The sequence below is a fragment of the Castor canadensis genome, chromosome 1 (assembly GCF_047511655.1).
Source record: "Castor canadensis chromosome 1, mCasCan1.hap1v2, whole genome shotgun sequence".
Classification (NCBI taxonomy): domain Eukaryota; kingdom Metazoa; phylum Chordata; class Mammalia; order Rodentia; family Castoridae; genus Castor; species Castor canadensis.
In genome coordinates this window covers 124,766,274-124,781,492 of record NC_133386.1, presented here as the reverse complement: position 1 = coordinate 124,781,492, position 15,219 = coordinate 124,766,274, and the positions used below count along the sequence as shown (strand labels likewise).

Sequence of the window (15,219 nt, the reverse complement as noted above, 5' to 3'; positions counted from 1 at the left end):
ACTTATTTAAGCAGTCAATGCAGTGCTTGGAATGTCATAAAATAAAAGAAAATGTTTGCAATGTTATTATAAAGTTACATAATAAAAGGGACTTATTATACATACAGCACTTTATTTTCTGGCTGTAACTTTAAAAGCAAAAAGTGTGAGATTTCTAAAGACCAATTTATGACAGGTAATAGTCACAACAGAAGGATAGTCCTACAGCAATAACAATCACCCCAGATTGAGTTACAAAGTTGCAACATCAGGAGTTGGAAATTTTGTCACTTCAAAGAGGCAGGCTTAAATGTCACAGTAAGGAATATCTCAGCAAAGTAGCCTGTCCAAGATCTCATAAATATTTTTTTATAATGATTACTTGAGGGTTTGGGGGGTTGTTTTGTTTTTGTTTTTTTGGTGCTTGAGCTACATCTATTTTGATTTTAATCATTCACATACTGAGGCTTTTCAGCAAAAAGATGAAAAAAATAAATTTAGCTATTTCAAACAGAAGTGTTTCTTTCAGTCTACCTCAAAAGAAGTTGAATTTCCCATGGCATTCCCAGTTTCTCTAGGACATAAATTCTTTTTGAGGTTACTACCTTAATTTTCTAGACTAGAAGCATTCTTTCCAAAGTTAGCTCTTAGAACAGAAAATTCTTGAGTCTTGAAAGGAAAACCTTATTCAAGTTTCTTTTGTCTGCCAAAACAATTAAAATTTGGCATGGCTAACTAAAATTGCTCTCTAAGATAAAATCAGAGATTTGTAGGGAGCAGGAAAAGAGGGAAAGGGAAAAAAGAGAGAGAGAGAGAAAGTAAGAGGCAGTTGCCCAATTGCTCATACTGGCCCAAATATGGCTCAAATGGAAAGTGACCATTACCCTAGTTTTCCTAGGACAATCACAACTTCATGTAAATTTAACATTATACTGAGATGATTTCTTAAATGGATAACTAAATATGATTTGATGTATTTACTTTTATGAGACTTTACAATTAAATGAATTTACAAATAAGGGAGAAAATTCTTTGTCAGATCATGGATCTGGATTCAGAACAATACTGCCATCATATGCCACAGGCTGATTTTCAAATAATGGCTAAGAGCTATGTCAGCCTTGCCCACCTAGGATACCCACCTGTATTTCAAAGTCCCCCAAGTAACGGCATCATGCCAAGACCTGAGCCTTGTTTAATCTTCACAACCACCCTATGCTCTTAAGTATTGGCATCTCCACTCCCTCTATTTTTATATTTTCATTTTAATTAACTTCAGACTTACAAAAAAGCTGCAAGTAATTCACTAAGAATTTATACATACCCTTCACCCCCATCACCCAAATGTTACTATTTTACCATATTTTCCTTGTCATTCTCTGACACTGGATATTGATATTGCCTTGACTTAGCATTTCCTTAAAAATTAGGACATTCTCTTGCATTTTCTCCACATAATTATCAAAATCAGAAAATTAATATTGATCCTAAATTATTCTCCAATCTCGACTCTTACTCAATTTCCGCCATGTTAGCAAATAATGTCCTTTATAAAAAATAAAATGAATTTACAAATACAGGAGAAAATTCTTTGTCAGACCATGAGTCCTTTATAAAAATTAAAATTTCTCGGGCCCAAGAACCAATCCAGGATCACATGCTGCATTTACTTTTTATTTGTCTTTGGTCTCCTTTAATCTAGAAGCATTCTTCTGTCATTGTCTTTAACATTTTTGGAAAGCACAGAAATAAAATTTTTGTAGGCCATTTTTCTGCATTTTGGTTTAGAAAATATTTCCTTATGATTAGGTTATTTTTTATGTGAATTCCACAAAGTGATGTGTCTTTTTTCAAATATCCATTTGCCTCATCATGGTGTTAACTTTGAGCGTATAGTAAAAGTAATTATTTCTTTTTTTCTTTTTTGGTGGTACTGGGGTTTGAACTCAGGACCTCGTGCTAGGCAAGTGCTCTACCACTTGAGCTATGCCCCCCAATCATAAAAGTAACTAATAAGTACCTTGTGAGGAGATATGTGAGTATACATCCTTACTAGAGAAAAGGAATCAGAGCCTTGGAGAGACTATAATTTGTCCAATGTCATGCATCTTAAACCTGACAACACAAATTCAAAGTCCAAAGTACAGACTCCTGTACTCAGGTTTCTCCTACAGCATCCCTCTTCCTCCTAGACCATCCACCAAGGGCTAAAGCAACCTTGTCTAATGCCCCCAGAAAGTGTGTTGAGGAAACCAACATGAGGACCTCATGGCCCACTGACACTAAAAACCTAAAATGAAATTGTATATTTATTGGGATATCAGGCTTTAAGAGGAAAAGCCTAGGACTTGGCTCTATCCTGAGACCATCTCTCCAAACCCTGACCCTTCAGCTGTCTGTCTGAAACTTTTCTTTCTGACTTCCCATTTCTTTCTAATTTTTAAATTCTAATTTTAGAATAGAAGCTACATTGTTAATATATTAACAAGGTTCAAAAACATCAATGTGAAATGCCCACTAGAATGGTTATAATAATTAAAAACCAGATAATAACAAGGTGGAGTTATAATAATTAAAAACCAGATAATAACAAGGTGGAGAAATTGGAGCTCTTACGCATTGCTGGTAAGTACGTAAAGTGGTGATGAGTGGACTAAGAAAATGTGGTACCTATACACAATGGAATTTTATGCAGCCATGAAGAAGAACGAAATGTTATCATTCACTGGTAAATGGATGGAATTGGAGAACATCATTCTGAGTGAGGTTAGCCTGGCTCAAAAGACCAAAAATCGTATGTTCTCCCTCATATGTGGACATTAGATCAAGGGCAAACACAACAAGGGGATTGGACTTTGAGCACATGATAAAAACGAAAGCACACAAGGGAGGGGTGAGGATAGGTAAGACACCTAAAAAACTAGCTAGCATTTGTTGCCCTTAACGCAGAGAAACTAAAGCAGATACCTTAAAGCAACTGAGGCCAATAGGAAAAGGGGACCAGGAGCTAGAGAAAAGGTTAGATCAAAAAGAATTAACCTAGAAGGTAACACACACACACAGGAAATCAATGTGAGTCAATGCCCTGTATAGCTATCCTTATCTCAACCAGCAAAAACCCTTGTTCCTTCCTATTATTGCCTATACTCTCTCTACAACAAAATTAGAAATAAGGGCAAAATAGTTTCTGCTGGGTATTGAGGGGGTGGGAGGGAGAGGGAGGGGGTGGAGTGGGTGGTAAGGGAGGGGGTGGGGGCAGGGGGGAGAAATGACCCAAGCCTTGTATGCACATTTGAATAATAAAAGGAAAAAAAATGAAAAAAAAAAGAATGTAAAGTGGTACATCTGCTTTGGAAAATAATTTGCCAGTTTTTCAAAAGGTAAAAATACAGATTTACCAGTTGGCTCAGCAAGTCCACTTGATAATTAAATGAAAACATATACCTACTGAACACCTTGCATGCAAATGCATACAGCAGCCTTATTCATGACGGTCAAAAAGTAGAAACAACCCAAATGTCCATCAACCGATGAATGGATACAAAAAATGTGGAATGTCCATATGATGAATACTATTTGGTAATAAAAAGTTATGAAGCACTAGGCATGCCAGGCACCAGTGGCTCATGCCTATAATCCTAGTTTTTTGGAAGGCTGAGATCAGGAGAATCGAGGTTTGAGGCCAGCCAAGGCAAACAGTTTAATGGATCCCATCTCCAAAATAGCCAGAGCAAACACAGACTGGAGGTATGGATCAAATGGTGGAATGCCTGCGTTGTAAGCATGAAGCCCTGAGCTCAAACCCTAGTCCCAGGGAAAAAAAAAAAAAAGTCATGAAGCATTGATACACAGCATCCTATGGATGAACTTTGAAAACATTATACTAAAGACCAAACATGGTATGATTCCATTTATACGAAATGTCCAAAATGGGCACATTTTGAGACAGAAAGTAGATTACTGGTTGCCTTGGGCTGGGAGGGTAGGAGTGAGGAAGATGGTGAGGGACTGCTAGTGGACATGAAATTTCTTTTGACAGTGATGAAATGTTCTAAAGCTGATTGTGATAAGGATCACACAACACCTTCAACATGCTAATATGCAACTTGTGTCATATATCCATATTATTTCTTAATAAAACTATATTTTTGCAGTACTGGGGACTGAAGCCAGGGCATTGTGCATGCTAGGCAAGCACTCAATAAAACAAACACACACACACACACACACACTCACATACTCACAAACTCCACTCCTACCATCCTCTATCAGTAATCACATTATTTTTCTATATCTTTCCAGGGATATTTTGTGTGATTCAAATGTATTTTCTAATTCCTGACTTCTTTCACAAAATAGGCACTATTCTACACTTCTTTCACTTAATACATCCTTGGAGATCATTTTCCATACCAGTACTTAGAGAGTAAGTACCCTATTCCTTCTTTATAGTTACAGAGAGCTTTCCCTTGTGTAAGCATATCCATTTATTTAACCAGTTCCCTGCTACTGCATACTTCGGGTTGTTTCTGATCATTTGGTACTAGCAGCAATGACGCAATGCTTACACTCTTTCTGCTGATCTGGGTTTCTGCAGGTAGCACTCTGTTTGGGACAGTGAGGAGGTTATATGGAGTAGTGGGAACCACTTCAGAGTTAGTCAGAACTGGGTTTGCAGTTGGTCTTTTTCTTGGAGTTTCTTAAATGGGCAAAAACCTCACCTACTTTATCAGGAAGATTTCAGGGATACATAAGATAAGACAGGCAACCATTGACCAAATTTGGGACCATTTAAGTATGAAAAAGCATAACGTTGGGAGAGAAAGGGCAGAAGACTGATAAGAGATTATAACACATTGGCAGGAAAAGTCTGTGAGTCCTATATAAATATACACACATACATATGGAAAATGTCAAAATGAAACTCCCTGTATAACCATCATAAACAAACAAAAACATCCTTAAAAAAAAATGAAAGACAGGATGGTAAAATGAGTTCTGTCCAGAGGCTAGTACCAGTGGGAGGGAGGAGGGCATAGGAAAGGGCAAAGGATGGTAGAAGTACTATGTAGTCATGTATGAAAATGGAACAATGCAACCTGTTGAAACAGTTCTAAGAAGGGGAACAGACGAGATAAAGGAGAAAGACGGAGGGAGTGAATCTAAGAGATATTGCAAGCATTTTTGTAAATGTCACAATGCATCACCAGTACAACTATAATATGCTAATTCTAATAAATAAAGAAAAAAGTAGGGGGAAGACAGAGTGAAAGCTAATTGATCTTATGATATAGAATGAAATAGAAAATTGGAGACACAGATGAAAATTGTTGAGAAAGAGCATATTCAAATAATCTCAAGAGATCACCCATAGGTAATTTTAAAAATTACAGAGAAATAAGGGTACCCTATCAGTGGAAGATCCAGCTATACCACCTCAACCAATGCTCAAACCTCAATGACCAGTGACACTGCACACTGACTTACGACATTAAGTAATAAGGTTTTAAAGGACATTGGAATGATGGGAAATCTGAAAAAAAATATTGTTTCAATGTACTGCAATGATGTGTAGTTACATGGAAGAATGTTCTTAGGGAATACAAGCTGTAGTGCTTACAGATAAACTGGTGATATCTCCAACTTTCAAAGAGTTTGGTGCATGCGTGTGTGTGTGTGTGTGTGTGTGTAGAAAAAAAATGAATTTAGTCAAAAGGTGTGCATGGGGTGTTTGCTGTACTACTTTTGCAATTTTTCTATAGGTGTAAAAGTTCTCAACAGGAAGGCAAAACAGGTCCTGTCTGGGAGGTTGATCCCAGTAGAAGGGGGGAGGATAATGATGGAGGGGATAAATTCAACTATGATATATATTGTAAGAACTTTTGTAAAAGTCATAACGTACCCCCAATGTAACAATAAAAATAAAATTTAAAAAAAAGTTCTCAAAATAATTTGGGGAAAATTAAATCTTTGTAAGTTCAGCTAATTCAGCAGGTCTACAGAAAAGTCTGTGCCTGAGGGTAACATGAATACAAACACCACCAGCCAGCCCGGTCTTCATGAAGTTTATACCTCAGTCAGAAGGCGAGGCAAACAATAGGGAGCAGCTAGACAAGTGATATAGTTTTGGCTCCAGAAAACCTACCTAGGTTCCTTCCTTTCTTCCTTTCCTTTCCCTTCCTTCCTCACTCCCTCTCTCCCTCCTTCCCTCCTTTCCTTCCTTCCTTCCTCTTTCCTTTCTCTCTCTCTCTCTCTCTTCTCTTTCCCCTCTCTCAGAGGGGGCTAAGTAACTTCAAAACACAGAGCAAAAACAAAAGAAGTTACTTAGCCTTATTGAGAATTGTTTCCTCTTTGCATGTACAAAGTAGAGTTAAAATCTCAGCACAGGAGTGAGAGAATGAGACAGCATACACAATACACCTTTGTTGAGCATCTTTCATCAAAGCCCCTCATTAAAAGCCACATAGAAACCAACAGAAACCCTGTGAGTCCGTTTTTGCCCACTCTCTGTCTACCCTTCACAACCTCCTCCCTTAGTCCCTTAGAGAGCTTAGCCCAAGTGGATAAGGACTTGGCAAAGGTATACAGAAATGGCACTCTAAAATACTGCTGAGAAGAATTTAAATCAGGAGAAATTAAAGGGAAACTTTGTGCGTTTCAACTCAGAATAAAAGTGAGGAAGTAGGAAAGTTCCCACCTTTATTTCACTACCAGAACAGCCAGCACGCCATCTGCATTTAGTTGAGGCTTGCAAGCATTGGTTTAAAAAGTAACAATAAGACATTATGAGAGAGAATTCCTTTAAAAAAAAAGTCTTTTTGACTACAAATGCCATTGAAATTAAAGAAAAGATTAGTGTGAGCTGGCTCAATTAGAGATGGCATTATTTTTACAATAGCACATAGTTCACATGCACATAAATTTGTCAAAGCTATTTTATACAAATTATTTCATTTGAGCCTCCCAAGAACCCCCATTTTATAGATAAAGAAACTGAGGCTTGAAAAGGTGAGTTGCCCATGTAGCAAACAGCTCATTCTTTATTTGTTCCATGCAACCACAAGTTTGATAATGCCTACATTTTAGTAAGTCAACTATAACAAAAATAATTTTTTTTTCAAATTTTTCTGGAGAAAATTTGGCTGCTTCATTGTTTTGGTTTACCTTTTGAACACAATTGCTGTGTTGCAAGTGAAGACAATGTATCTTACTTATGTCTTCCATAGGTTTCCAAGTTATTTATACATTATTATAAATAATTTTATAATATTATTTATCAGAGCCTAACAAAAACCAACAGACCAGGCGTTGATGGCTCATGCCTGCAATCCTAGCTACTTGGGAGGTTGAGATTCGGAGGATCAAGGTTCAAGACCAGCCCCAGCACATAGTTTGAGAGACCCCATCTCCAAAGTAACCAGAACAATATGGACTGGATGTGTGGCAAGTGTGTCCTGCTTTGCGAGGAAGAAGCCCTAAATTCAAACCCCAGTCCCACCAAAAAAAAAAAAAAAAAACTAGAAAAACCAGAAAATCTGTGATTCCATCTTTGTTCATGTCATCTCTATCTTTTACAACTTCCTTCCTCAGTTAGAGGGTTGGACCCAAATGGCTAAAAACTTGGTGAAGGTATACAGAAATAACATTGCTGAGAAGAATTTCAATCAAGGGCAATTAAAGGGAAACTTTGTGCCTTTTGACTCAGCATTTATACCCCTAGAAAGGTATCTTACAGAAATATTTCCTCAAGTTCATAACAAAGCTCACCATAACACAGTTTCCAACAGCTAGTAAAACAGGTAAGCTGGGTGCCAAGCAAGCATGAGGCCTTAAGTTCAAACACCAGCACCAAAAAAAAAAAAAAAAAAAAAAAACATAACCTAGAGCAACATGCAAATACATAGGGGAAATGTCCAAAAATACATTAAATGAAATGCCCAAAATACAACAATCAGAATAGCATGTTTATAATATTACGAGCATAAGTATGTGAGAAATGACTGATTAACACATCAAAATCTGACAGTTGATCATCTTTGTGGAATGGAACTAAAGACTTTATGTACTTCATTGTGTGTCTCTGTAATAAACTGATTACTCTCAAGTTATTTCTGGAATCAAAAAACAAATTTAAGATATATAAGTTCTTTCCCATCCTTTCCTCTATACTTTCAAAACAGTCCCACCTGCTATTATTACTAGTAGTAATATCAAGGTCAGAGTGCGAGGTGTAGGCTTTTGCATTCTCATAGAACGACAAGATTGTGTTTAAAGGGCATACAATATCCCTAAAAATGGCATTACAGTTCAGAGGCTGGACGCTTGCTATGACCAAGAAAATCACTTCCTTTTGAAGCAGCACTCCATGTCTGGCTTTGCTGAGACACTCCTGAAGACAATATTCAGAGACAGTAACTTACGTACACATTAACATCTATATGCCTAGCTAAACTGATGGACTCTATCGTGTCCAAGAAATCTAATGTTCTTACTGTCACCTAATGTGCAGCTCCCACCGAAATTTCCAAATTGTCCTCCAAACGTCCTTTATAATTTAAAAGCCTTTTTTTTTTTAAGTTCAGGAACTAGTCAAGGATTGGATTTAGTTGCATTTGGTTGTCTTCTTTCTTTAGCCTCCTTCAATGTAGATCAGTACCCCATACCTTTTATTTTGTTATGTGTGAATTTCATGACATTGACATTTTTGCAGATCACAGGCCAGCTGTTGTGCGGAATGTCCCACAACCTCGATTTGACTGCTTATGTCCTCATGATTAAATGTAAATTAAACATTTCTGGAAAATCTTGACTTCTATATTTATGATGTATACTTCCCATTGTATCAGGATGTCTCATTACACCATCAAATTTTTCCTCGTTGTGTCATTGTGGGTACTAAACAAGCATCATACAATATCCAATAAATAAAATGTTGAAAATGATTAATAAATATGTCAAAGACAACTAGTGTAAGCACCAGCTATACCAGGCATTCTCATTTAATCCTCACAACAGTCTTAAAAAAAAATAGAGGTTCAAAGAAATTAAGCAACTTGCCCATGGACACAACATATAGTGATTAAAAAAAATGCATAGCACATATATGAACTCCAACACAGGAACACGTACACATACACAATTTAACATGTGATCCTGGGTCCATAGGCTTCCTGAGTCCTTCCAGGGACCAGTTAAGAACCTCTATTTTAGACTAATACTGAGGCAGCTCTAGTTTCCAAGAGTTGGATTCCTATGGGGAAGAACTGAAAATAAATCATCTGTAGGTCATATAAAATTTCTTTGTACTTGGAAGTGTTTTTATTTGGAAGTGGGCCACATTTCTACCACAACCAAGAAAATAGGGCAGTGGTTCCCTAAATTATTATAACATTGTGATGTTTTGTTTGTTCATCTTGTTTTTTCTTCCAGTACAACAAAATGAGAAAAACAAAGACATGGTAGCAAATATTTCATAAAGCCAAATATATTTTTATGAGATAAAAGTGAGCAGAAACATTTTTAAATCTTTCCTTACTAGGAAAAATAAGTATCAACAGCTAACCCAGTTTTATTTTATTTATTTGTTTGTGCATATATGCATGAGTGATTTTATTTATAAGATTCAAAAGTCTGAAACCTCACTGATTTAGGAAACTCTATGTAATTAGAATAATTTTTGAGAAACTAAATTGAATCAAGGAAGTTGAGCCCCAAAAAAGAAACTAGAACTGAAAATTTCTGAATTTCCCCAAAAGTTATCCACAAAACATCTTAAAAGCCACAGGTCACTAATAAAGAAGCATGTGCACTTAAAAAAAAAAAAAAAAAAAAAAAGACCTGCAGGTCTCAGGAATGAATCTGTTAAACATACTTTACATTTGACATTTGCATTATTACTAATTGCCCTCTTCCATTGTGTAGGTATTTTCTGATTTGAATAGTCCCTTAGAGACTTGGGTTAGTTTACTGTCAACAAAATTGAGAGTCCCTATGTTATATGAAGCACTCTGTTAGGTGCCTGGGACCACACTCTGAAGTGACTCTGCCTTCACATGCAGGGTCAAAGGTGTGGACATCTCCATCACCCAAGAATGAATACCTCCCCTGGGGCCCTGCTTTCCTAGCATTGCCTGCATACCTCTCCACTGTGATTGTTTTTTGCCTCTCCATTTCATTAACTTCCTCCAAAATAAATACTGTCTTATTTGATGATCTATTCCTAACATGGTGTACATATAGCTATATAATTTAATTGAATACATTTTACAGATGAGAAACTAAAGCTCAGAAAAAGAATGTGATTATATCCAATACCATACAGCTTATGAGTAAGTAATATGCAGTCTTAGAAAGCCTCATCCAGAGCTCCCTTCCTACTCTACCAAGCCACATCCTACATGGATAAGAAGGGTAAAACAAAGATCTCAGATGTCTTCCAGGAACCTCAAATTCCACATGACAAGTCTCCCTTTCTTGAAACACAACAAAATCAGGTTCCTCTATAAAGGTCATCTTGATTGTTCAAGGAAAAATCATGTCATACTCAATTCCTTTCTTCCTATCCCCACATCTCAACAATGTTATTGAGTACAGGTTTCAAGGTTAGAGTCTCTTCAATCTCTTGCCTTCTCTCCAAGTCCTCTGCCACCACCCTAGATCCAAGCACCATCATCCATCACCTTCACTACAAAAATGACCTGCTACTTGGTCTCATATTCAACCTATCCAAGTCTTTCCTCCAAACTCTTTTTCCCTTTTCAGCCAGGGTGATGTGTTCAACATTTTTATTAGCATGTATTAGTTGTACAAGTAGATACATTGTGACAGTTACATATGTGAATACAGTGTATCTTAATTAGATTTACCCCCTTTCATCATTCTCCCTCATTCCCTTCTCCCACTTCTTTGAACAATTTCAACAGATTTCATTGTTCTACTTTCATACACATATACAAAGTACACTGATCATATTAACCCTTTTTAGGATGGTGTTTTAATATAGCTGTCATTCATTAGCTAATTAAAGCTCTTCCCTAAGCTCCCATTCCCCTTAGGATAAAGACCACATTTCACCCTACAGCTCAGAAGTCTGCCCACCTCTCCACCCTCATTCTTTTTCATTCTGGTCTCTGTCCCCTTGATCACCATACTTCCCTTTGTAAAATCCTTTATGTTCTTCCCTAAGCATCGCCCATCATGGCCATCCTGAATTATTTCCCCTCACTCTCCAAGTCTCTTGATATGTTATTTCCTACAGTAAACCTTTGGCCCCAGAAAAGAAGAGAACAACCATGTTAAGTATTTCTATCCCATTTTGCAGTACATCTCCCGTTGGAAGAAGCATTCATCACATTTGAATTGCTCAATGATTGTCTCCACTGTTAGAGTGTAAACACTGTGAGGGTAGGAAAAGCATTTTTTTTTTCTTTTCACAGTGCTTATAGCATGGTACCTGCTCAATTAATATTTGCTGCCAGAATGACAGGCTGGGGGTCAAACCATGGAGGACTATTTCAGGTCAAGTAAATGAAGAGGCAAGGCTCATTATCCCATTACAAGTATGTGATCTGAAGCAGAAAGAAATACTGTTATTCAAGGTCACAGGGACAGCAATGACACAGCCAAATCTAACCCTCCATTCAGCTTATTTCTCTTCCCTCTGACACTAAAGAAACTTCAGAAGAAGAAAATTACGAATGATAAGGTGGTGCAAGACCAGTCTCATTGACAGTTTCTGAGTCTGCCACTCACGTAAGTTGCCTTCAAATAGATGGCAGGCAGACATTCTGTGCCTGCAGAAACACTACTGTTACGCAAAGAAACACAAGAGCCACCACACCCTTCTCCCTGAGAGGGGCACAAAAAAACCAAACTTCTTTCCGCCACAAAGATGAAGAGATGGGACAAAAGTTCTTACCCCTCCAAGCAAAACAAGTGGAGAAAAATAAATGTACAGTTTGGCCACCTGGATTGCTCCATAGCAATCAATAGAGAACATCAAAGAGGAGGAGGAGGAAAATGGGAAAAAAAAGTTAGATGAGGCAGAAGCTATTTGAAGACTACCTCTCCCCTCCCCCCTCCCCCGCCCCTAGTAGGGGGGATTAAACTCAGGGCCTTCACCTTGAGCCACTCCACCAGCCCTATTTTTGTGAAGGGCTTTTTGAGATAGGGTCTTGGGAACTATTTGCCCAGGCTGGCTTGGAACCCTGATCTTCCTGATCTCTGCCTCCTGAGTAGCTAGGATTATAGGCATAAGCCACCAGCGCCTGGTTTAACACTACTTATTCCTTGGGAATTATGAGAATATTTTATGTAAAACATTTTAAAAACCTTGATAACCCATTGGCAGTTCTTAATAGGTACCACGGGAAGGAAAAGTGACATAAACTCAACTGCAATATTTCATTGTCCACATGCTGCTGGGGCTACATTATGTCTGTCACAGAAACCACAAACTGGGTCAAAAGTCCAGCTCTTTGCTGCTCATGGTTCCAAACACAGACTCAAGAAAAAGAAAAGCCAAAGCCTCTCATAGAGAACTCTGAGCCAGGTTGGTGGTTCATGCCTGTAATCCCAGCACTGGGGAATTGGGGGTAGGAGGATCACAAGTTAGAGGCCAGAGCTGGAGGTGTGGCTCAAAGTGGTAGAGCATCTGCTATGCAAGCATGAAGCTGAGTTCAGACCCTAGTCCTCCTCACCTCCCTCCCCCAAAATAAAGCAATTTAGAGGCCAGCCTGGACTACATAGTGAAACCCTGTTTCAAAAAGGAGAGAAAAAAAGACTGAATAAACATCCGCACAGTCTATATCCACCCAAGGAGGAGTCTGGAGGGGGTGTTTCAGAGATTGGAAAGAGACCTAGAGAATGAGATGTGATAAATGCTGATAAGGGGGAGATTCTGAATCAGAGTGAACTGCAAATGGAAAGATTGGGAAAGAAACAGAATTTCAAGAGATGGTGGGGCAGGGCCAAAAGCAAGGTACAGAACAGAGAAGTGTAGGGAGTCTGGAAGAGCAGAGGGTAAGCAGCACAGAGATGTAGGGAAAGGAAAAGATAGACAGTTGATCTTTTCCCAAATCTAAAAGCTACTCATTGCATCCCAATAAATCTTACTCTGCAATAAAGCCCATACAATGGACCGTCTTTTGCATTCAGTAATAAGCAGCATTTAACACCCAGCTGCAACTTTGGAGACCCAAACGTCTGACTTAAAAATGAGCAAAATTGGTTCACAGCAGCTGAAAACAGCCAGGAATGACTTTTCCCCGGAGCCTGACTCAGCCGAGAAAAGGTTTAGCATTTTAAAGTTAAGCAAATATTCCAGCATTTCTCCTTCTTTTGACATTCCAAGAGGGGGTGTGGTTGACCCCAAGGTTCATTAATTTCCAGCGTTGTAGATCTCTCAGCTAAGACGAGCTCCATCTGTTCTGGAGCAAACCAGCTGTTTAGCTCAAAGTAACATATTTGTCGCACTGATCATCCCTGTAACTCTTAAAAGTGAAGAGCCAGCAACATACAAGTCAGAATGTTTTGTGTCCCTTTAATGTGTAAATTTGTTAAAAAAAAAAAAAAAAAAGCACAACGTTACTGAGCTCTGGTTTTTCCTTCAGGATTACTCTTCCTCTTCCTATAGGTACCTTTCAGTAATGCCAATAAAGGTTGATAGCACGTCTAACTTTCCCTTTCCCTAATGTGTTAAAATGAACCCGGATTCCCTAATCCATCCCGTCTGCAAACCGTTATTTGTGAGTAGTGACTGAGCCTCAGGAAACTGCAGCTCATTATGGTACCATTGTCAGTGCAAGAGCCTATTGCGATGTAATTTACAACACTCACACAAGCACAAATCTGTCGGCTCTACTTCCAAACAATCCTGAATCCTGCAGCCGGGAGAACAGAAAACGCTTAACAAAAAATGCAGCTTCAACCAGCATAAGCGAACCTTCCCCAGCCACGTGAAATGTTTCTGACTGGCACGGTGTCCATTAAAGGACACTGTCACCTCAATTCAGCAGAAAAGGCGAGACAAACGACATACATACACACATTAAAATAAAGCCCTACGAAACTTAAGCTACTCGGAAGCGGCATGCTCATCTTAAAAATAGTGTGTGCTCATCCGAGCGATACAGAGATGTTCTAAAGTAGTGAAACCACATTAAATCACTGTCTCCATTTCTCCCCACGCATCACCCCTTCCTACACAAACCTCAGCCCTCGAGCCATAAGTAACAGGACTGCAGTCACCCACCTTTGCCCTCTTCTGATTTTCCAAGAGCACTTCCGAACATCCTTCCCAGCCCAGCCCCCTCTCCCGGTCTCAAAAAGGTTGGAGTTGCGACTAGGGAATTGGCAGGCACCCGTTCTCTGGCGGGGACAGCTTGCTGGAGTTGTTCTTTGCCGTGACCCAAATTGCACAGAGCTTTTCCCTTAGCTGCGTCTGTGAGAACCTCCTCAGTCCCCCCGACGCCCCCGCCAATACACACACACCCATCTTCTGAAAAGAAAGCCCTGAGAACTAAGCGGGAGGGATAACTTGGGTGAACCATTTGAATAAATCACTTCAACTCACCTGGTTTGGGATTTTTCTCCCCACCCCAGGCATAAACAGAAATGATGTGCGAATGAGTCACGCACGCAAAGGAAGATGCGGCGGTGTCCTAAAAGTCCAAGGGCTGGAGTCAGTCCCTGCCCTGGTGCTGCTGCTACTCTGAGCTCAGCTGGAGCGAGCGGCAATCGCAAACCCAGCAGCAGCAGGGGGGTGGATAGACCGTAGCACAATGAATACAGTGGGGGTTTGCAATGACATCATCCCTCTGTCCGAGCGGCCCCAATAGCCATGCTCGAGAGCGGTGCGTTCTGGGAAGTGTAGTCCTCATAGTCCGAAAGGAACGTCGAGGCCGTGGTCCGAACTACAATACCCAAGATGCGCCAAGGTCGGACGTGCCCAGAGCGAGGGAGCGGTGAACTAGACCGCCATGTTAGGCGCTTCGGAACGACTCCGCAGAGCCGGCGGAGGTTTTAGGGAGCGCGGAGCCTAGTGATGGTGCGGTGGGGGACGGTGAGGTGCAGGACCAAACGAGCGGAGAGCCTCAGGCACCAACCTGGGACGGGAGGAGTCCGCACTGGGGACTGATGCAAGGCTGGTCTGGCTGCCGGTGGCTTCCAGAAGCCGAGTGAGCCTGGACCTGGAGGATCTGTGGGGGTTGCACAAGGCCCCAAGCTTCTTGCTCCATTTTC

The 15,219-nt window shown here is 39.6% G+C and overlaps 1 protein-coding gene across 2 annotated transcripts in view; it reads right to left on the bottom strand.

The window, feature by feature from the left end:
• Rab30 (RAB30, member RAS oncogene family) overlaps positions 1-14,767 on the bottom strand; it is an 83,891-nt gene extending 69,124 nt beyond the window's left edge. Inside the window, exon 1 of one of the 2 annotated variants that reach the window (XM_074081771.1) lies at positions 14,552-14,767. The gene's annotated coding sequence lies outside the window, so the exon portion shown is untranslated. Of the gene's footprint in view, positions 1-14,230; positions 14,517-14,551 lie in introns of those variants that run through there. The other variant, XM_074081779.1, reaches the window with a different exon arrangement.
• Positions 14,768-15,219: the final 452 nt, after the last annotated feature.